We start from the raw sequence: 22,431 nt of genomic DNA, 5'->3' as shown, positions 1-22,431 counted from the left end.
GAGTTCGATCCCTGGCCAGGGAGAAACCCACATGGTGCTGCAGACCTCTCCTGACTCATCTGCTGCTCCCCTCAGCAGTGTATTTCAGTCAATCTGTTCTGTTCCCCTCTGTCTCTGGTGAATCCTCTCACCCCTGCACCTCTGGCCTGTACCCCCATTCTTGTATGCATAAACAAATAAATCTTAAATAAATAAAATGAATTCTGAATCTATTTTTCCACTGCATAATATATTTTCCCTTATTTAAAAAAAAAAGTTGAGGATTTTAAGATGGTGACCATGACATTAAAACAAGTCCAGACCCCTGCTAAGCTCAAGCCCTGAGCAGTTTCCATAGCTCACTCACCCAGTAACCTTGCCCTATGTACTTTCAATGGCCCATGGGATTTTATTTTTGTTCTGCAAAAGGAAGTTATTTAGAAATGACTCCATTCCATAATTTTTCAAAACAATGGCAAGTATACCAGAAGGCAAAAGACAATATCTCTTGTCCTTTTAGCACAATTTAATAAAGAACAAAAGTTCCCAAATAAGCTTAGAAGTACAAAAGATTGAAAATGGAGAGGGAACAAATGTACATCATTTTATTAGCACATTTTGTAACTTTTTTCTTCATAAATCTACCTATTTAAGAAATCTTCACAATTCACCAGAATGCTTGATTAGCTTAAACATTTGTGAATAATTTAAAATAAGTTCCCTATATTTCCATGCAGTGTTCTAATGTCAAATATGTAGAGAACAATAAAATTTCACTGATGCTAAACACATTTTTGATTTCTTCCATAATTCAAAAGGCCCTTCAGTTTCTTTCAAGGTCATTGTTTGGAGATATCATTTTCCCTTGACCCACAGGTGCAGAGGACTGAGTTAATCAAACATTTACCTTCATGGAATATTAATAATATTGAGGCATAAAAAAGGCTTCATTTGTCTTATTCATTTAATTCTTTTTATTCCCTTACCTGCCTCAGATTCACTGCTCTCTCTCTCTCCAGGCAGTGATTTCATCCTATGCCTTATTCATCATTTCAGTTTTATTACTTATTATAAAAAATGTGATTTTGTTTGTTTTGAATGAATGGATTCAAATAATGAATTCATTTAGGTAAATAATTTTTTGTGTAACTCAGATTCTTATTTATTTTACTAAGCACTATGGTTTCAAGATTCATCAACATTTGCTACATGAATGTAGTTCAGAGTTTCTAACCCTGGATAGTATCCTTGGTCTATGCCCACCACATTCTATTGTTTTTTCTCCCAGTGATATTGGACACCAGCTTGGCTCAGATCCCACCACTACAAACAATGCAACAATGAGCATCCTTGTGCATGACCCTTAGTGGATTTTTATGAGGTATAAATATTGGAGTATAAATATTGAGGAAAGGAATAGTTTAGACAGGAGGTATGAGAAAAATTATTTTGAGCAATCAGTTCAGCTGCCTCTTCTAAATGCCTACATCAATTTTGTCTCCCACCAACAACAAACATAGACAATTCTACCCCTACAGTCTGTCAAGAGTTGGTAATAGCGTTCTAATTACTGTATAGGTGTGACATGATAGCTCACGAGTCTTTTGATTTGCCTCCTCAGATCTCTCTGATTGTTAACTTCTTGAGTGTCCTCTTGTAAATTGCTTTTCAAATCTCATATTCACTTACAGGGATTTCTCTCCCCTTCTTGTCAATATGCAAATATTCATTTAGTAACCTATATGGTAACCCCTTATCAGTTGAAGATAATAATGCATTTTCCCACTTTTGCCATAATATCTATTATCTTTGTTCAGGGTTCTTAATGTAATCAGATTCTTAATATGATCAAGTTCCTTTTTATACTTTATGCTGTAAAAGTTTTATTTAAAAAAATTCTCCTTGTCCTAATTCACAAAAATATGCTTCTGCGTTTACTTCCATTACTTTTAAAACATCCTTTTTTTATATGTCGATATTAGATTAGGTGTATTTTGTTGGGTATTCAATCTTTATAGAGTCAGTTTTCCTAAAATCATCAATAAACAATCTATTCCTTCTCATAGATTTGTGGTGCAACATCAAAATATCATTGTGCTAGCAAAAATAAAATGTTAAAGAAGTCTGTTTATTATATTTTGGATAAAGTATCACTTTATGATTTGCTTCTGACAAGGAAGGAATGCATTTTTACTGATAAGGGAGACATTTTTCAATTTGTAGAAAGTGACTTTGTGTGACAATTTAAGATAATCCAATATAAATTTAGCAGCCACAAAAAAAGAAAGTGAGGTCTTTGTCACATGATGTGCCTAAGATGAGATTAAATATCAACCCAATGGAGTCATATATGTGTGTGTGGTTTGTTAAAAAACAAATTCATGTAAATAAATGTAAGGATCTAATCAGTTTTATTAAGCCTATTTACTGCAATACTGAATTCTGGTCTAGTTACTATAACTGGGCTACTGATGTAGTATTATAGCTCCCATGTCACAGCAGAAGTGTTAACAGTTCTCCTGTCTTAGCAGTAATGTTACCCCTCTTGCTGATTGTAAACCAGAATGCTACCGCAGAGCTATTGCAGATCACATGTGTTATAACTAACATTAATTCAGGGTTTCAGAACTATCCAAGAGCTATAGACTCAAAGAACACTTGAGCTGGATTCCCCCAAGAGCTCTGAGGGAGCATATATATTGGCAAAGAGGTAGGGCTAGATCTGCTTTATGCAGATGAGTTTTTTCATCAGTGTAGCTTTGATTGGTAGAAAGTTGATCAAGTGTTGATTCATTAAATTTCTATCCTAGGCATGACTTTTCAGTGTCTTCTTCTCAGCTATGGACATATTTCTGCATGTCCACACATGCTAGGGCCACCTGAATATGCCTAGAATCTGACCCGTAACAGTTTCTGACTCTGTTTGGTTGTTTTTTAAAAGATTTATTTATTTATGCATTCAAGAACTCGAGTACAGGCCAGAGGTGTGGAGGGTGAGAGGACTCACCCGAGACAGAGTGAGGAACAGCACATGCTGATTGACTGAAATACACTGCTGAGGGGAGCAGTGGGTGGGACAGGAGAGGTCTGCTGCGCCGTGTGGGTCACCTCCCGGCCCAGGGATGGAACTCATGCTGCAGTGGCTGAGGATAGCTTCATAGTGCTGCGCTTTAACCCCAGGGAGGCCCCCTTTGTTTGGTTGTTAACCCAGGCTCAGAATGACTCCATATTCATTTATTTTTGTTTTAATTTATTAAATGACTCATGTGTTGGGATGGAGAAGAAATTTTCCCAATCACTTTAGATCTTTCCAGACTAACAATTAATTAAATAATCATCACACAGATTGGCAGAAGAGAAAAAAAAAAGTTTAACAATACCTTGTGTCCCTTTTGTGTATACATAGGAGAAACCAGTAAAACTAAATGACTTAACAGAGGTCCTTCAGTCACCTCTTTCAATAACTTCAGTTAGAAACTAGAATGCTAGGCTAGGAAATGGTCAGCCATGGGAATACCAGGAAAGTTACAGCCAAGAGAGCATTACTGTTGTACAGATTTAAATAGTTACCTTCTCCACGGATAAGAATTAAAAAGATTAGACGACCCAGTACAGTGAGGAGTTACAAAGGGAAATTTTCCTTTACATATGTAAATGTCTCACTAAAGAGCAATCCCACCTACCCTTCAGAACTACTTACTTCTAGGAAGTAATTCTTATGCCAAAGACACATGCGGAGCTGCAGTTCTTGCTTCCTTACATAGGACTCAGGCAGCATCAGGTGTTTCAAACATGCTAAAAGGAGTGTTACAAGGCAGCTCCCCATGAAACCGGGTAAACTGGGTGTGAATTTTTACAAGCATGCTTAAGAAATTGAGACAAACCCCAAAAGCAGACATGCAGAGAGAAATTAAGAGGAGAAAAGGTTAATTTACAAAGGCAGCTGAGGGTGGGGGTTTCAGAGAGAGGGAGGAACATATGTTGTGCTCACAAGTGGTGCAGAGGTGCAAGTCAATGCCACAGAAGCAAAAGGGCTTGAGTTTGCATATATTTAGTTATATATTAAGCATGACTGCTTGACTCCATTCCTAGTTTCCCTGCTCAGGAAGTTTGGTCCATGGCATCCTGTGACTTGTAATCCAAGGCAACTGCCTGTAAATGGGAGTAGAAAATGGCATAAGGATACTGCACTGTCATGCTCCTCCCCTTTCAGGAGTTGTACTAAATGGAAGGTTTTTATAGTCAGATGGAGGATGGGATAAGAAAAGAATGATTATTTCAGGCAATGCCTTAGGTGAAGGCAGAGGGCTTTTATCATGCATATTGCCTCAGATAAAAACAGCAAATTTCAGACTTTTAAAATTTACTTTTGGGAGAGACTGAAATTGCTGTTAGTTTAAATGTTAAGCCTTGATGGGAATTTGTATAAACAACTCCATTTGGGGCTTTTGTTTCTTTTGTAGCGGTTGATAACCTGGTTTTTAGTTCTCACTTGTGAGCACAACATATGCTCACAATAAGAGGCACAGGGTATTCACTGCTTGGGTTCCTACTTGAGATTAAGTTCAATGATTGCATGATTTTTCATCATGTAAATTCCCTTCCAATTTAAATAAACTGTGATTTTTCAAAATATTTTCTTCTCTCCTTATAGGATATTCCTACAATTGTGCCAAGGATCTTTGTCACGCCCTTCAGAAGCTATTAGGCATATGTCCTCATGTATGAAATACTCAAGGATGTCTGACTTCAAGTCCTAAGAAAATAAGGTGAGTTGTCCCCTGTATTATTATGTATGAGGCTTTACTTTGTTCACCTTTGCTAATTCCTTCAAATAAATAATGTATATCCTTTAAGGTTTTCCAAAGAATGTAGAATTGTCCTTGTGATGCAGTTTTTGGAGTCAGTGGGTTTGGAGTGCCGGGTCCTTGGGTTCATGCTAGGGAAGATGTCACCAGAGCTCCCCTTTCAGCAGCACGCGGTAAGTTTCCCAGGTGAGTTTCCCCAAGAGCAGAGACATTAGTTATATTTAAAGAGCAGGTTTATTAGGGAAATGGACAGAAGAATAAAAGGACACTTGCATAGATACAAGCAGGCAGGAAGAGCTGCCCCGAAAGGGACAGGTTTGCTGAGAGAGGCCTGCATGGTTGCAGGTGGGCAGCCTTGAGGAGAATGGCCTCTGCTGAGGGAGGGCAGTGAAGAGAAGCCCCGGCAGGTGCAGGTCGTGGGCAGCAGGAAGCAGCTGCCCTGCAGAGGGACAGAAAGTTGATAAAAAGAAGCCCCTGGGTAGCCAGAGGAGTGCAGAAGGACTGCTGCCCCGTGACAGTGCAGAGACTGCACTGACATATTTTTCTCTTTGGGAGGGGCTCACTCCATCGTGGCATGGCATGTTTGCTGCTGATTTTGGATAACTAGGCAGAATCTTGAAAGGGACAAAAGATTCCACATGGGCCCAATCTCCATATCTTTACCTTCAGGTCTGTGCTCCTGATGCTCCCTATAGCAGTTGGATACCTGCTTGGGCCTTATGCCTTGCAGGTGGCACTGGCTCCTAAGGATCTTGATTTCTACAGCTGGGTTAATAGTCATGTCAATCTCCTCTAACCCCATCTTTTTGTCTTGTGATGCCTCCTTTAGATTTTCTATTCTTTCCTCCATCACTTGCAGACATAATACATCTATCTACCTTACATATATCTAGTTGCAGTTTGCTAAGATTTCCTTATATATGTAGGAGAGGAAAAAGACAGTTTTTTCTACAAATCTTGGGTTTCCCAAATAGGGGACAGACTAACAAGAGAAATTAAACCGTTTTTTAAAATGTGCATCAAGTGAACACACAGTGATGGATAACCCAAAGGAGTATTAGAACTTGAGTTGATGTAATATTTTGGGCTTAACAAAGTAAGAGGTATTTATGCTTCTAGAAGGCAGAAGCAAGTTATGGGAATGTAACCAGTAATAGTATAGCAAATAAGTTTTTAATAGCTTGTTTTGTAGATTGATTCCTACATTCTTATTTAAAGTGCTTCTTATTGTTCAGAAAGGGCAACATGTTTACAAATATAAATTTCATTGGTTCTCAATGACTTTAGCTCAAAATAACCCATATACCAAAGAGGCAGATTTTGAGGTGGTATTTTCTGGTATCCTATACAAATATCAGGTACCCACTAAATATTTCTACAATCAACGAATTTGTAGATTTTTTTAAAAACCATGACTTACATGCAAAAATGATGTATATCGTAGCAAGGTGAAATGTCAAATATTATTTTCAAATATTATTCCTGGACCAGAAGAAAAGAGAAAGGCCATTTCTCAAAAAGCTGATGTCACTAGCCTCAGAGACCAACACAAAATCTTGTCTGTCAGTCTCTGCTGAAAGAGTTCCTTCATAATATAAAACATAGAAAATTAACATCCAAATTAAACCTCATATTATTTACTCTTCGCCTGAAACCTCAGTGATACAATCAAATAAGAGATGTCTACAAGAAAGTGTCATTCCCTGTCAAATATGAGTAGGAAATTCTGAGCACAATGAACACATTAAATGAATAAGGGCATTTGCACAATAATTGTGTTGAGGGGGTTGTATTATAGCAATATATTACTCTCTGACACTATTTGAGCCAGGGTTATTACACTGCAATGAAATGACTAGAACAACAGTAAGATGCTGTTTGATTTCCTAATTATTATTGAAGACTGCCTCCTGAGCCCAGCCTCAAAGGCTTCTCTTTTGAATCATCTGCAGCTCACGCTGCTTCTCATGCATAATACATTAAACCCATATGGCCGTTTGAGGTGGAGGGTCTCCAGAGGACCATTCCATACTGCTCTTTTCACTGCAGGGGGGACAAAGGTAAGAAAAACAAGAAAGGAGGGAGAAGTCAGGGACTCCTGAGTTGAAAGGAGGCAGCATCTCTGGGCAAAGTTCAGGATTCAGGTAAAGGTGAGTTGAATTAATAAAAATTAAAAAGAGATGGGAGTCACTTCCAAAAGATATTTTGTGCTTAGTTTTTGTTGCTAAGCTTGAGGGAGTACCTGAAGAGTTTGCATACTGAATCTATCATTTTCTAATAAGTACTTCATTCCTATCGTGTGCAAAAATTAGCATAAACAAGTTATTTGGTAAAATGGATCCATGCCATTGATTTCTTTCATGGAATCATTTTAAAAATTGATAATAAAAGGCATATATGCAATTTAATACCAAAAACTCCTAAGTTTGATGAAACATATGTGATTTGTTTTTAAAACAAATTACAGAAATTTTCCAATATTGTCAGATTTACCCCCCACAGTTCTGCTTTTAAAACAGATAATAGCATATTAATTCTTCAGAAATAAACTACAGAAGGAAATCTTTCAGTTGTCTCAACAGTAATGTATCTAAATTCCAATTTATTCAAAACCGGGCCTCCCTGGTGGCGCAGCGGTTGAGCGCTGGGTTGCGAAGTTGCCCTCAGCCTCTGCAGCTCAGGTTCGATCCCGGGCGGCCGGGCGAGGGTCCCACATGGTGCACAGACCTCTCCTGCCGCCCGCTGCTCCCCTCAGCAGTGTACCTTGGTCCTTCTGCCTGTTCTGCTCTCTGCTCTCTGCTCTGGCTCTGGTGAATTTTCTCACCCTCCCGCTCTTCTGACTGTACCCAGTGCTTGTATAAATAAATAAATAAATCTTAAAAACAAACAAACACCAATTTATTCAAAACCTGAAAGTTGTACCTATTAGTCATAATCATTTTTATTTCTCTGTTCTGAAGTTAGATACATTCTTCAGATTCTGTATACTTTAAATATCATCAATAATATCAAATAAGAATTGGGAACTAACCATATGCTAGGGATAAATATATTAAGTATTTAAAGCTCATTATTTTACTTATTTTTCATAATAACCCTATCCAAAATACATTTAACCTTTTATTTACATTTTACAGATGAGAAAAACCAAGCCTCAGGAAGTTTTATAATATATAAGACTCATTTCTATATATTAAATGTTATAATTTAAATGTTAAAGGCTATGTTTGCAAATTTTACTTCTATTCTTGCAATTGGATATATTTATTGATGTAATTCATTTTTTAATTTGATTAATCATCTTACATGCTGAAATAAATACAGTCTAGAGGGCCTCCCTGGTTGTACAAGGGGTTAAGATGCAACCTATGAAGCAATCTGCAGCCACTGCAGCACGAGTTCGATTCCCTGCCGGAGAGCTACCCACGTGCCATAGCAGACCTCTCCTGACTCACCCACTGCTCCCCTCAGCAGTGTATTTCTGTCAATCTGCCTGTTCTGCTCCCTACTCTGTCTCTGGTGAGTCATCTCACTGCCCTTGCATCTCGGGCCTGTGCCACAGTTCTTGCATGCATAAATAAATAAATCTTTAAAAAAAAATACAGTCTTGAAATTCAACAGGTCATTTTCATGGTGCTTTCTTTTGCACTGGAGAAAAACTAAACAAGACAACAGCAACATGACAGCAAACTATGTAAATTGAAATATTCAGAGTTAATTCAATTAATGTTAAATGTAATTCTACTCACGTTTTAATTATGAACATCTTTTTATAAATTTGTGATTTTGTTTCTCCTCTGCAAATGCTAATTTTCCAGTTAAATTTCTACCATTAAAAATATTTTTTTTAAAAAAATCTGATATGTTAGTTGGCACAGAGAGAGCAAATAGCTTTGAACAGATTCTCCATATTTATTTGGAATGAAGCAAGAATCCAGGAGACATTCGCTTTTACTGTTCTCTTATATATGCTGTTTTTCTCATGATAGCTGTAGCTTTTGTGCCTGTCTACCTGTATACTTGGAACGCAAGTGAACTCTAGATCTCATTTTCTAGAGCCTTTTGTCAGTGACAAACTCTGTCCCTCATGGGCAGTTGATGATTCAATCCATGCCTGGTGAATCCATCCTTCCCTTAATCTGGAAGAGAAATGCCTATGCTACCCAAAATTACCTAGTGTATATATTTTGATCTTTTTTTTAAAAATGAGTCATTTGAAATATTAAACTGTCTGATATACAAAATCATGATTACTTTTTCTTTTGAAGGAATATAATCTAAAATTTATTCACTGGTTGCTTTCTCTTGAGGGTAAATGGTCCTAAGAAAGTATTAGATCATGTGTAATTAAAAAAAAAATTTAAAAAGAATATAAATACTCCACTGCTTCACTTTTAAAAGAAGGAAAAAAGAGCTTAAAATAAGTATACTAAGTAGATATACTTATTTGCATTTCTAGGGGAAGAAAAATAATTTTCACTCTTATCCTCTGAATGCTTGGGTGAGACCCCTACAATAAAAGACAGATTAACAAGAGAAATACAACAGAAGTTTATTAACATGCATAGCACTTGTGTACATGGATGATATCCAGGTTAAAATGAGTAGCTCCCTAAGGTGGTCTAAACCACTAGCTTAAATGTAATCTGCTCAAATAAAAGATAGGTGTATGTGTTTGAGGATTTGTGTGAGAGAGCCTGTTGTGAGAGGTTACCAGGAAAAGCACCTAAGGTAACTTTTGTCATGCAAATTTAAGTCTGTTCCTTCTCCATTGATAAGATTCTCTTGTAATTTAAAATCATCTCTTTTTTTTGATACACAGCAAAAGAGGTGCATACAAGCAGAGATTTCCTCTAAAAATGTAAATTTTCCTTATAAGAAGTTAACTTATAATTCTTTCCAGAGTTTATCCTAAGTGCTTTAAGGGCCTTTTCTCAAAATAATCAGCTCAAAATAATCCTTATGCCAAAATGGCAGATCTCAGGTGGTGTATTGTGTGCTCTGCTTCCCAGTGCAGAATTTATTTATATCTGGGCTCTCCACTAGATTGAGTCAAAAGTAAGAAAAAACATTTTGCAAGGGAACAAAATCTACCACCAAAGTATATCTCTTTGGCCTAGGATTATTTATTTGATGGGGGAGGCTCTGAAGGCTGAGTAGATATTGCTTTTTGTAAGGGATAGTTAAATGTGTAAAGCAAAGTCTCTCTTTGTAATGGCATCTCCTTTTAGTGCCAGGGAAGACTTAATATCTTTTAAACTCTTATCAAGGAACGGCAGTAACATAAAGCTGTACAAAGGTTACATCCTAGCTCTCTCTGCCTTTCCTAGTGATTACCCATGGCTAACTTTCCCCATCTCTTCCCCCAACATCTTTTGTCTCTAGCTGAAGATATTTCACATGGTTCCTCATGTCAGTTTGTTGAGTAGTCAGTTTTACTGGGTTTCTCCTATGTACACAGGAGGGAAAGTATTATTACTAATCTTTTCTCTTATCAATTTGTCTGATGTTTATCTGAATCCTTTCCACCCTAGAACTTAGAAGGATAGGGGGTAATTTTGCCTGTATCCTGACAATTTTCATAAATCTATAATATCCCCCTCCCCACTGGTGCTTCCCACAATACCTGCTAAATAGAACATGCTCGAATGTATTAGATGATGACTGAACTAAAGATAAATAATATAATGAATCCATAAAATGAGAGAAAAGAGCATTAGAAATATAGGGACATGGGCCTCCCCGGTGGCGCAGCGGTTGAGCGCTGGGTTGCGAAGCTGCCCGCAGCCTCTGCAGCGCCGGTTCGATCCCCGGCTGCTCCCAGGCCACCGGAGGAGGGTCCCACATGGCGCGCAGACCTCTCCTGCCGCCCGCTGCTCCCCTCAGCAGTGTACTTCGGTCCATCTGCCTGCTCTGCTCCCGGCTCTGGCTCTGGTGAATTCTCTCACCCTCCCGCGCTGCTGACTGTACCCAGTGCTTGTATAAATGATAAATAAATCGTTAAAAAATATATATATATATGTAGGGACATGGGGAAATTCCACTACTCTTCTGGGTTATTCTTGGGCTTGTCAAGCAAAGAAATAAACACCAGAAAGATCAGTAGGTGAAAAACAGAAAAATTAGTTACATATATAAGGGGAATTTATACTACTGTGACTCTGAAATAAATTTAAAGTGTCTAAAATGAATGGGACAGACTGAAGGTTTATATTTCCAAGCTTGTCATTGTGTAACAGGGTGGTCCCCAGGGAAAGAGGAGTGTCCGGAGCCGCCTGGAGCATGCGCCATGTTGCACATGTGCTCGATGAATTAGGTTTCGATTTACTGTTTCGCCTTCGGAGAAACCCCTGCGTTCTCCTGTAAATCACGCGAGACTGAGAGGTACGATGGGAGGAGCGACCGGGGTATAAGAAGGGAACCATGTGTGAGAGAGAGAGAGAGAGAGAGAGAAAGAGACTGCGAGGAGACTGTAAGGAGATACGGCAAGGGTTACTGTGAGAGGAGCAGAGAGAAGGCCAGGGAAGTAAGAAAGACAGTGAAAAGAAAGACATGTAAAAGTAGGAAAAGGATAAAGGAAAAATAAAGAAGCAAACGCTAGCGTCAAGTTGTCTCAAGCCCCTCATTTCAATCCTCAGCCCTTCTCTTTTCGTGCCTCCAAATCCCGCGGGTCGGGACAGAGGAGGTTCCAGGTTCCCTGCCAGGCCCATAGGAGGGTGGAGCTGAGCAGGGAGGAGGAGTCTGGGAGAAGAGACAAAGAAGGACAGAGAGCAAGAAGGAGAGCTAGAGGAGGAACATGGGCAGAACCATGAGATGTGAAGATGTGAAGAACCTGTGCTTGATGTGAGATGTGAGATGTGAAGAACCTGTGCTTGCTTCTCAGCCTTGTATTTATACCAGGGACTTGGGGGACATGGAAAGAGACAATTGAAATGAATGTGGGTGAAAGACCCCTGGGGAAGTTAACAATGGCAACATTTATCTTGATTTTGATTTTTTTCTTTTCCTTCCAGACTTATCTGGCCGTTTCTGCACCTTTCCTATAGGCCCCCACCCGCCTTGGACTTGTGGCAAGCTTTTGGAGCTTAGTGGTCCTGCTTTGGGCTAATCTTGCTTGGCTGGGCGTTTACCCACCAGAGGATGGGTACTTTGGGTGTTTCATGTGAAAACAATTTAGTCTATTCTTTTCCATCCCCTTTCTTTACTGCACACTAGTTATATTAATGTTCCTTTCCATTAAAGGTCTTACGCACTAGAGTATGTTTTCTCCTGATACAGCAGATAGCAGAACCTATTTCGAGCAGGAAGGGGGTTCCTGTAGTGCCCCACTCACCCTGCCAGGTAATAATTGTTTTGTTCAGCTCATGTGTCTCTTCCTGGGTTAGACTTGGTAGACTATATTGATCTAGAAATTTGCCCATTTATTAAGGTTATTGATATTATTGGCATATAGCTATCCATAGTCATCTCTTTTGATCCTATATATTCTTGTGCTGTAGTGATATCTAGTTTTTTTCATTTGTGACTCTGTTTAGTAGTATTTCTCTATTTTTTATCAGTCTACTGGTTTGACCTTTTTTTCTATCTTTTTGAAAGATCAACTCAATTTCATTTTTTGGGCATATTTCTTTTTTATCTCTTTTATTTACTTCCTCTCTTATTTTTACTATTTCTTTCATTCTACTAACTTTGGGTCTTTTTTTCTCTTTAAGTTGCTTTAAATGCAGTTTAGATTGCTTATTTGGAATTCTTCTTGCTTCTCAACATGGACCTAAATTTCATCTTCCCCCTTAAGGTTGCTTTTGCTGCATCACTTACATTCTGGTAATTTTTATCATCCTTTTTATTTATCTCAAGGTATTTTTTTAAAAAAATTTATTTATTATGCATACAAGAACTGGGGTACAGGCCAGAGCTGTGGAGGGTGAGAGGATTCACCAGAGACAGAGTGGGGAACAGAACAGGCAGATTGACTGAAATACACTGCTGAGGGGAGCAGTGGGTGAGACAAGAGAGGTCTGCTGCACCATGTGGGTTAGCTCCCTGGCCAGGGATTGAACTCGTGCAGCAGTGGCTGTGGATAGCTTCATAGGTTTTTTTGTTTTTTGTTTTTTGTTTTTAAACATTTATTTATTTTTATACAAGAATTGGGGTACAGGTCAGAGATGCACAGGTGGGGTGAGAGGATTCACCAGAGACAGTGTGGGGAATAGAACAGGCAGACAGACCGAAGCTCACTGCTGAGGGGAGCAGCGGGCGAGACAGGAGAGATCTGTCCCACCATGTGGGTTTCTCCCTGGCCGGCCGGGAATCGAACTTGTGCTGCAGTGGCTGCGGATTTCTTCATAGGTTTCATCTTAACCCCTGCGCCACCAGGGAGGCCCAGCTTCATAGGTTTTGTCTTAACCCCGTGCACCACCCAGGAGGCCCTCAGGTATTTTTTTACTTATGCTTTAATTTCCAAATTTTTCTACTATCTATTAATCAGTATATTCTTTAGTCTCTCTCTATTGATAGTTTTTCCTGCTTTTTTTTTTCTTATAGATAATAAAAATGTTTGGTTCATTATTAATCAAAGCTAAAACATTACCTAACAGACATTAACCAGCTGTGTCAGACTGTGCCAGACAATAACCATCTATATCTTTGCTGCTTTCTTGTGAAAGTATGTGTAAGAACACAAAGGTAAATTATTTCATGCCTCTCTGGTGTTTTCTATATAACCAAATAAGCATTAGACAGACTGATAAGAGAGAGAGTAAAAAAGAAGTTTAATGAGGGCCTCCCTGGTGGTGCAGTGGGTTGAGCACAGCCCTGGGAAGCTGTCCGCCACCTCTGCAGCACAGGTTCAGTTCCTGGCTGGCCAGGAGATACCCACATGTTGTGGCAGGCCTCTCCTGTCTCGCCTGCTGCTCCCCTCAGCAGTGCTTTCGGTCCTTCTGCCCGTTTTGTCCCCTGCTCTGTCTCTGATGAATCCTCTCACCCCCTGCACCTCTGCCTGTACCCCAGCTCTTGTATAAATAAATAAATCTTCAAAAAAAAGAAGTTTAATGATAACACCTGTACCTTACATACACATGGGAGACGACCTAACATGTCTAAGTCACTTACCCATGTGGTATCAGACACCTTAATTGGCTTAGCTAAGAAGGACTTTTTGGGGAAAGGGGAAGGTCATTTAGGGAGGTTATAGGGTAAAGTACAGTAGACAAAAGTATGCAGATTAAATTCTTCCTGGAAAGCGATAAGGAGTTTGGGTCTTCCTGGGAGACACCCTTATGGAGAGAAGGTTACATATAATTCTCCTTCAGAAGCAATCTCTGTGTAGCCTTCAGCTTTCCCCCTCACCCCTCCAACACCCATAAAATCAACCTTTTGTCAAAAAGATATATTTTGGGATGACCCATTTTTGTTCTCCTACATATACTACTATGGATTTGGTTAACACCTTTATCTAATCTCTGTTAAACCCTACCACCTGTTTTGGATTAGGATTAGTTTGTCTCCAGATAAGAAAAATTGGGGGAAAATTTTTTGGTCTAATCACATGTGGTTTTTTGTTTCTTTTTTCTTAAACAGGCACACACACACACACACACACACACACATTTACATTGACTTGGCAAGTCTACAAATTGTGATGTTCATCAGAACAATAAAATTACTTTCATTCTTAAGTAACTTCAGATTGAGCTGTTTTATCTTAGAACATCAAGTGCTATTTTAAAAGAGAAAATGAATTGTGGTTTAATTGTTTAGCTAATTTCCTAAAAATGGAGAAACCTTGTCAGTGAGTTTACTCATGCATGCACCCAGTCTTTCTCAATTAAGCTCTAAGTCCCTTAAAGTTCAGATTCTTACCACATTCAACACACACACACACACACACACACACACTCTCACCATCTAGCCCAGTGACATGTATATATTAAATGCTTACTATTTGATAGATGGATAATTCAAGATCTCCAACTTGCCTTTCTCTTTATTATGTGCTACATATTTATGACTGAATGAGCAAATTCAACCACTCAGTTAACTTTAACTTTCTGGCCATAGCATGACACATTTGTGGAATTTTAGAACTCGAAAGCAGTTCATAGGATGCAATTATTTATTTCCCACATGAGACCACTGAAGTTATAAGAGATTAGAACAGTTATCTAAAGTCATGCAATTAAAAAGTGGCAATTCTGGAACTAATCTCAGTCCTAAGTTTAGAAACTCTCTGCTATCCCACACTAAACTGCTCACATCAAAGCAATCTGAATTGTGATTAAATTATAACATATATACCTCATTTTATCTGTTTATTTCTGTGTACAGCATGTCTTTTTGCCTTCAGATGGAAGAATCTAATGTGTGCTTAGTACATACATTGAGTAAACTGAATAACAACTAGATAATAATTATGGATTGAAAGACACCTTTGACATTGTTAAAGTAAGTAATGGAGAGAAATCCCTTGAGTTGATTCAGGAAAGGATTAATTAGGCACATGTATCATCTTGTTTAGAATTTGAATGCAATCTTTGACAGTGGAGTAATGAAAAATATATATTGACTTCATCTAGTCACACAGAAGCCTTGATTGAGAGTCATTTTACTAGACAATAAATACAACAGGGGTAGAGAAATAGACTGGAATCTTCAAAGGTCCATCAGACTGGTAAACAAAATCTGGTAGCTCTTACTCCCTCATCATAGTCCACCAAAGGAAGAGTGTCCTTGTAGAAGCCATACCTTCAATGCTTAATAGAAAGTTAGCATTAAAGAGGGGGCGGAGCAACATGGCGGTGAGGAGACGCTGCGAGTAAGATCTCCCATTAAAAAAAGTTAATAGGGAGGAAAAGCAGCAGGTCCCAGTGAGAACTGGGACACGGAAGATAAACGGACGACTCCAGCAAACTACCCGAAGAAGAAAGTTGCCATAAAAGAGGACCAGAAGGGAGGAAAGCGCAGAACCCTGCTCCCCTCCCCCACCCACAGAGTCGGCACTCTCCGACCAGCAGAGAGGAGGAAAACAACAAACTAAAACGACCAACAAGAACAAACGACGCAGCAAGCGGGACTGTGAGTGGAAAGGAACTATTGCAGCCACCACACCCCGTGAACGGGAGCTGTGGAGAACCCTGCAGGATTCGCCGAGGCAGTAAGCGAACGGCTCCGGGCGAGCCGCCATTAGAGAACAAAGAGACTCCAACCGCGGATAGCGGCTGCCCAGGTCCCCGCGCCTGCGACCTAGGCTTGCAGGGAGACGCGCGGGGACCCTCACTGAGGTGAAAACCCCTCACTGAGTAATCAGGAACCAGGCACCCAGGCACGGGAGCTGGGTGCAAAAGACTCTATTTTTGCGGACACTGAACTGGGCTACAGCCCATGTCCTGGACCTGAGGGCTTTGGAACTGAGACCCGGGGCACGAAATTTGGGGCGTGGGTTCTCCACGATGGTGGGGCACAAGGCAGACATAGCACCCCAAAGCTGTTGAGGTTTACCCTACCATTCCCACTCTGTTCCCTGTCCCACTGTGTGGAAAAATCAGCTCCCCAAGGGCTCTAGGAGAGATCTCTGGCACCACCGAGCGACGTGAAACGAGCAGAAGGGTCCTGGAGGTGCCAGTGGCCAGCTGGGAAGTTAGCCCACACCAGGCCCCTTCCGACCAGTAGTCTGAGCCCACAGGGGGAGTGGGCACCCACAGCCGGGGCAGACCAGGTGCGCAGAAGAGTCTGCCCGAGACCGGAAGTGCAGGGAGTGTGCCCCGCATTGCCATTTTAGAACAGGGACATTTCTTCAGTAAAGACTGCGTGCAGAAGGCTCCCTCAGGAGCCAGAGGTGAGCGGGGAAGCTCCCCATGCCAGGCCCCTTCTGGCCTACAGTCCAAACCCAGAGGGGGAGCGGGAACCCACTGCCGGGGCAGACCAAGCGCACAGGGGAGTGTGTCCCCACATCGGCATTTTAGAACAGGGACCTTTCTTCAGTAAAGTCTGCTTGAAACAGACAGATGGCCCCTGGAGGAGCCAGAGGGGAGCGGAGAAGCTCACCCAAGATGCCGGCCAGTCCCAGCAACACAGTGTCCCAATGCATAAGACAAATTAGAAAACAGTAGGGAGTAGAAGAACCACACGCAACCTAACAACTCCTCAGGAAAAAAGCACACCACAAAAAGAAAACCACCCCCCAGATTGCAACGACAGTAACTTGGAAGAACTTCTGAGCCTTCCAGAAAGAGAATTTAAAATTGCCGTGATTAAAAAACTGACAGAAGTCATAAAGGAAAACAATGATCAGAAGAATGAAATTCAGTCCCTAAAGAGGGAAAACAATGGTCAGAAGAATGAAATTGAGTCCCTAAAGAGGGAAGCAAAAGAAACGCAAGAGATCAAAGAATTAATGGAGGAACTAAAGAACTCTGGGAAAAGCAATGAAAGCAGAATAGATGAAATGGAAGAATGAATAAGTACTCTTGAAGACACAGAAATAAAAAGAACCAAAACAGAAAAGGAAAGAGAAGTACGAAGGAAAAAGAACGAAGAAAGACTTCGGGAACTATCTGACTCCATGAGGAAAAGAAATATAAGAGTTATAGGAATACCAGAAGGAGAGGAGAGAGATGTAGGAACAGAGAAAATATTCAAAGAGATAATTGAAGAGAACTTCCCAAATGTGAAGAAGGAGCTGAAAATTGATATACAAGAAACAAGAACACCAAACTTCCACGATGAAAGGAAAAATACAGCAAGACACATAATAGTAAAGCTCCCAAGAATCCAGGACAAGGAAAAAATAATGAAGCTGACAAGAGAGAAGAAACAGATAACATTCAAAGGAAAACCAATCAGACTGACATCAGACTTCTCTGAAGAAACACTACGGGCAAGGAGAGAGTGGAGGGACATAGTCAACAGACTCCAAGAAAACAGATGCCAACCAAGAATACTTTATCCCGCAAAGCTCTCCTTCCTATATGAAGAAAGAATAAGGACCTTCCCAGACAAACAGAAACTCTGGAATTTCATTACGACTAAACCCCCACTCCAAAAATTACTACAAGGAATCCTAAAGCCAGAACCTCAGAGGGATGAATAACAATGAAAGAAGGCCAAAAAAAAAAAAAGATATTAAAAGAATAAATAAATAAAATCAAAGGAAAGATAAACACAATGGCAAATACAGATGCTAACATATCAATATTAACTCTAAATGTAAATGGACTAAACTCTTCAATAAAAAGACTCAGTGTTGCAGTCTGGATTAAGAAACAAAACCCAACCTTTTGCTGTCTCCAGGAAACACATTTAGCTACAAAAGATAAAAACAGACTCAAAGAATGGAAAACAATCCTACAAGCAAATGGACCAAAAAAGAAAGCAGGAACAGCTATAGTTATATCAGATAAAACAGACTTCAAACTCAAAAAAATAAAAAGAGACCGCAACGGTCACTACATTATGATCAAGGGGACAATACTTCAAGAAGAAATAATACTCATTAACATATACTCACCAAACGAAGGGGCACCAAAATATATCAGACAACTGTTGTCATCTATGAAAACAGACATCAGAGAAAACACATACGTAGTGGGAGACTTCAACACACCACTATCAACAATGGATAGATCAACAAGACAAAAAATAAGCAAAGAAACTAAAGCTCTAAATAAGGACCTAGAGCATTTGGGCTTAACAGACATCTATAGAACACTAAACCCCAAAAAAACGGAGTACACATTTTTCTCAAGCGCACACGGATCATTCTCCAGTATCGATCACATACTGGGGCACAAGACAAACATCAACAGATACACCAAGATTGAAATCATACCAACCATCTTTTCTGACCATGAAGGCATCAAACTAAAAATAAACCATAAAAAGAAGGCAAGGAACATTCCTACCTCATGGAGATTAAAAACCACACTACTGGAAGATCACTGGACTAATGAGGAGATCAAAGAAGAAATTAAAAAATTCTTTGAATTGAATGACAAGGAGGACACCAATATCCTAAATGTATGGGATGCAGCAAAAGCAGTAATAAGAGGAAAATATATAGCAATAGAGGCTCACATCAAGAAACAAGAAAGAACTCAAAGAAACAACTTAATCTCGAAGCTCAAAGATCTAGAAAAAGAACAACAAAAAAACCCCAAAACCAGTAGAAGAAAAGAAATAATAAAAACCAAAGCAGAAATAAATGAAATTGAAACTAAAAAAACAATCCAAAAGATCAATGAAACCAACAGCTGGTTCTTCGAAAAAATCAATAAAATAGACAAACCCCTTGCCAGGCTCACAAAGGAAAGAAGGGAGAAAGCACAAATAAACAGGAGCATAAATGAAAGAGGAGAAATCACAACGGACACAGCAGAAATCAAAAGAATAATCAGTAACTACTTTGATCAGTTATATGGAAACAAGTTCAACAATCTAGAGGAGATGGACAAATTCCTACAACTCTACAATCACCCAAAGCTAGATAAAGAAGAAATAGAACACCTAAACAGATCAATTACAAGCAGCGAAATTGAAATGGTAATCAAAAACCTCCCCAAAAACAAAAGCCCAGGACCTGATGGATTTACAAATGAATTCTACCAAACATTCAGAGACGAATTAGTGCCTATCCTTCACAAACTCTTGCAAAAAATTGAGAAGGAAGGGACAATACCAAACACGTTCTATGAAGCCAACATTACACTAATACCAAAACCGAACAAGGACAACACAAAAAAGGAAAACTACAGGCCAATCTCCCTAATGAACACTGATGCAAAAATCCTCAATAAAATTTTAGCTATCAGAATCCAACAATGTATCCATAAGATAATTCACCACGACCAAGTAGGATTCATTCCAGGGACACAAGGATGGTTCAACATCCGAAAATCAATGAACGTTATCCAACACATCAACAAAAAGAAATATAAAAACCATATGATAATATCAATAGATGCTGAGAAAGCTTTCGACAAAGTGCAACACCCATTCATGATAAAAGCCCTTGAAATTCTGGGGATACAAGGAACATACCTCAACATCATAAAGGCCATCTATGACAAGCCAACAGCCAGTATCATTCTCAATGGTGAAAAGCTGAAAGCAATTCCATTAAGATCTGGAACAAGACAAGGATGTCCACTCTCACCACTGCTTTTCAATATAATACTGGAAGTCCTAGCCAGAGCAATAAGACAAGAGAAAGACATCCAAGGAATCCAAATAGGAAAAGAAGAAGTCAAATTATCACTATTTGCAGATGATATGATAATATACATAGAGAACCCCAAAAACTCCACAGAAAAACTAATTCAACTCATCAATCAGTTCGGCAAAGTGGCAGGATACAAAATCAACATGCAAAAGTCAGTAGCCTTCCTATACACAAACAATAAATCTGAAGAAGAAGAAATAAAAAAAAATCCCTTTTATTATCGAAACAAAAAAAATCAAATACTTGGGAATAAATCTAACAAAAGAGGTAAAGGACCTAAACAAAGAAAACTATAAAACACTGTTAAAAGAAATAGAAGAAGACACAAAGAAATGGAAAGTCATCCCCTGCTCATGGATTAGAAGAATAAATATTATTAAAATGGCCTCCTACCAAAAGCAATATACAGATTCAATGCTATTCCAATCACAATTTCAATGTCATTCTTCAAAGAAATAGAACAATTATTGATGAAATTCATATGGAATCACAAAAAACCCCGAATAGCCAAAGCTCTCCTGAAAAAAAAGAAGGGAATGGAGGCATCACACTCCCAGACTTCAAACTATACTACAAAGCCATAATCATCAAAACTGCATGGTATTGGAACAAGAACAGACATACAGACCAATGGAATCGAATAGAAAATCCAGAAATAAACCCACAGATTTATGGTCAACTAATATTTAACAAAGGAGCAAAGACTATGCATTGGAGCAAAGAAAGTTTGTTCAATAAATGGTGCTGGGAAAACTGGATCGCTACATGCAAAAGAATGAAGCTTGACCACTACCTCACACCATACACAAAAATCAACTCAAAATGGATTAAAGAACTAGACAAGAGCTGAAACCATAAAATACATAGAAGGAAATATAGGCGAAACACTACGTGATATTCACATCAAAGACATCTTTACAGACACATCACCCAAAGCAGTGATAGTGAAGGCAAAGATAAACAGCTGGGACTACATCAAATTAAAGAGCTTCTGCACAGCAAAAGAGACAATAACAAAAACAAAGAGAAACCCCACTAACTGGGAGAAAATTTTTGCACCCAACACTAATGATAAAGGACTGATCACAAAAATCTGCAAAGAGCTGATGAGACTCAACAACGACAAAGAAAATAATCCAGTCCAAAAATGGGCAGAAGAGCTAAAAAGAAACTTCTCTGAAGAGGAAATGCAAATGGCTAACAGGCATATGAAAAAATGTTCAACATCACTTGTAATCAGGGAAATGCAAATCAAAACTACCATGAGATACCATCTTACACCAGTGAGAATGGCACATATTAAGAAAACTAGCAACAACAAATGTTGGCGAGGGTGTGGAGAAAAAGGAACTCTCCTGCACTGTTGGTGGGAGTGCAAACTGGTCCAACCACTATGGAGAGCTGTGTGGAGATTTCTGGACCTACTAAACATAGAGCTTCCATATGATCCAGCAATTCCACTCCTAGGTATTTACCCAAAGGACACAGAAACATCAATTCCAAAGAGCACCTGCACCCCTATGTTTATAGCAGCACTGTTTACAATAGCTAAGCTTTGGAAATAACCCAAATGCCCAAAAATAGATTACTGGATCAAGAAGATGTGGTACATATACACCATGGAATATTACTCAGCATTCAAAAAAGATAAACAAAACAGTACCACTAATCCAAAGAGGGGGTTAAAAATCTACCACACCATTTTACATCTTAATCAGAAATCAGTATATTTGGTGTGATCAATTTTAGTGAGTTCAAGACAATCAAAATGACTAATGCAGATAACAGCCAATGTGAATATCTTTATATATCTATTTATATATTACATTTGAAGAAATAATAAAAATAATAACAGCTATATAAATTAATGTATTGATGGCCAGTATTCTTTAGATCCAAATCTTTCCATAACTCTCTGTAGATTATTTTATTTAATCTTTACAACACCCTCTCTAAGGTATACAGTGTCAAAACCCATGCAGCTACTTAATTGAGTAGGTATCTCCAAACCACTTTGTTGGTAGTCTCTTCCAAATGAAATTCTCCCTTGATTTCTGAATTATGTACTTGCTCATCACCTTTATTACACTGTAAGTACCTTGAGCACAGGAACTTGAATAATAAAGTAACAGTCTTTTCCATTTAAGTGGGAATCAATAAATACTTGCTGGATTGGATTGAATTAATTTTTTAAAAAGATTTATTTATTTATGCATACAAGAACTGGGGTACTGGCCAGAGGTTTGGGGGTGACAGGACTTACCAGAGACACAGTGGGGGACAGAACAGGCAGATTGACTGAAATACACTGCTGAGAGGAGTAGCAGGTGACTCAGGAGAGGTCTATTGTGCCATGTGGGTAACTCCCTGGCTGCTGACAGCTTCATAGGTTGCATCTTAACCCCTTGTGCCACCAGGAAGGCCCCTGGA

Source organism: Talpa europaea (genome assembly GCF_964194135.1).
Source record: "Talpa europaea genome assembly, chromosome: 5".
In the NCBI taxonomy this organism is placed as follows: Eukaryota; Metazoa; Chordata; class Mammalia; order Eulipotyphla; family Talpidae; genus Talpa; species Talpa europaea.
Note: the sequence above shows the minus strand (reverse complement) of the source record.